Genomic DNA, 2,352 nt, shown 5'->3' with positions numbered 1-2,352 from the left:
GCTGATTCTTTGCTTTGTTCTCTCTCTCTCTCTCTCTCTCAAGATTTATTTATTATATACATGAGTACACTGTTGCTATCTTCAGGCACCAGAAGAGGGTGCCAGATCCCATTACAGATGGTTGTGAACCACCATGTGGTTGCTGGGATTTGAACTCAGGACCTTGGAAGAGCAGCCGGTGCTCTTAACCGCTGAGCCATCTCTCCAGCCCATTCTCTTTGTTTCTATTTGGTTGATTTCAGCCCTGAGTTTGACTATTTCCTGCCTTCTACTTCTCTTGGGTGAGTTTGCTTCTTTTTGTTTTAGCGCTCTCAGGTGTGCATTAAGTTGCTAGTGTAGGATCTCTCCAGTTTCTTCACCAGTGCACTCTATGAATTTCCCTCTTAGCACTGCTTTCATTGGGTCCCATACATTTGGGTATGGTGAGTCAACATTTTCATTAAATTCTAGGAAGTCTTTAACTTCTTTATTTCATCCTTGACCAAATTATCACTGAGTAGAGAGTACATTGAGTTTTCACATGTATGTGGGCTTTCTGTTGGCTTTTGCTGTTATTGAAGACCAGCTTTAGGCCATGGTGGACTGATAGGGTGTATGGGATTATTTCAATCTTCTTGTATCAATTGAGGGTTGTTTTATGACCAATTATATGGTTTTGGAGAAGGTACTATGAGGTGCTGAAAAGAAGGTATATTCCTTTGTTTTAGAATGAAATGTTCTGTAGACGTCTGTTAAATCCATCTGGTTCATAACCTCTGTTAGTTTCACTGTGTTTCTGTTTAGTTTCTGTTTCAATGACTTGTCCATTGGTGAGAATGGGATGTTGAGGTCTCCCACTATTATTGTGTGGGGTTCAATGTGTTTTGAACTTTACTAAAGTTTCTTTTACGAATGTGGGTGCCCTTGCATTTGGGGCATAGATGTTTAGAATTGGAACTTTCTCTTCGTAGATTTTTCTCTTTGATGAATATGAAGTGTCCTTCATATTATCACACTTGATAACTTCTGGTTGAAAGTCTATTTTATTGGATATTGGGATGGCAACTCCAGCTTGTTTCTTGGGACCATTTGCATGGTAGACCTTTTTCCATCCTTTTACTTTGAGATAGTGTCTGTCTTTGTTAATGAGGTGTGTTTCTTGTATGCAGCAAAATGCTGGATCTTGTTTGTGTATCCAGTCTGTTAGGTTATGTCTCTTTATAGGTGAGTCCACTAATATTGAGAGACATTAAAGACGGATGACGGTTGGTTCCTCTTATATTTGCTTTTTTTTTTTTTTTTCCAGAGCTGGGGGCCGAACCCAGGGCCTTGCGCTTGCTAGGCAAGCGCTCTACCACTGAGCTAAATCCCCAACCCCTTATATTTGCTTTTGTAGGTAGCTTTATGTGCTTGTAGTTCTCTCCTTTTGGCTTTGTTGTGAGATGCTTAGTATCTTGTCTTTTCTTTAATATAGGTATCTTCCTTGTATTGGAGTTTTCATTCTAGGATCTTCTGTAGGGCTGGATTGGTAGGTAGATACTGTTTGAATTTAGTTTTGTCCTGGATTATTTTGGTTTCTCCATCTATGTTAATTGAGAGTTTTGCTGGGTATAGTAGCCTGGGCTGGCATTTGTGTTCTCTTTTTTTTTTATTTTGAAATTATTTTAATTTAGAAATAGAAAAGTCATAGTTAGGAGGAAAGAAACAAAAACCACAAAGCATCCAGGCAACTTTTATTTCATGAGCTTGTCACTCCCTCATTGGTTCACCAGTCCCACGATGAGGAAGGACTCAGCCACCCACAATAATGTTATTAATAGGGATGTGGATCAGTTTCACAAAGAAGCCAATGAACCCCATGATAGAGAATCCAATTGCTGTGGCCATGGCGATCTTCTGGAATTCTTTTCTATCAGGTTTGGTGCATCTTTTAACCAGCCGAATCGGTCCTTTACAAACTGCCGACTTGGCTCGACAAACTGCATTACCTGATCCATGTTTGTGGGATGGCGGTTTAAGAGGGTGCATTTGTGTTCTCTTAAGAGTCTGCATGACCTCTGACCAGGCTCTTCTGGCTTTCATAGTCTCTCTTGAGAAGTCTGGTCTGCCTTTGGTATGTTACTTGGCGCCTTTCCCTTGCAGATTTTAATATTCTTTCTTTGTTCTGTGCATTTAATGTTTTGACTATTATATGGCGAGAAGGTTTTCTTTTCTGGTCCCATTTATTTGGTATTCTGTAGGCTTCTAGTGCCATTATGGCAATCTTTTTCTTTAGGTTGGGGAATTTTTCTTTTGTGATTTTGTTGAAGACGTTTTCAGGCCCTTTGAGCTGGGAATCTTCATTCTCCTCTATTTCCATTATTCTTAGATTTG

At 39.7% G+C, this 2,352-nt stretch overlaps 1 pseudogene; it reads right to left on the bottom strand.

The window, feature by feature from the left end:
- Nucleotides 1-1,669: 1,669 nt before the first annotated feature.
- On the bottom strand, nucleotides 1,670-2,063 carry LOC116886534 (annotated as a pseudogene).
- Nucleotides 2,064-2,352: the final 289 nt, after the last annotated feature.

This window comes from Rattus rattus, chromosome 17, assembly GCF_011064425.1.
Source record: "Rattus rattus isolate New Zealand chromosome 17, Rrattus_CSIRO_v1, whole genome shotgun sequence".
NCBI lineage: Eukaryota > Metazoa > Chordata > Mammalia > Rodentia > Muridae > Rattus > Rattus rattus.
The sequence above is the reverse complement of the archived record's forward strand: the minus strand, read 5'-3'. Positions and strand labels throughout refer to the sequence as shown.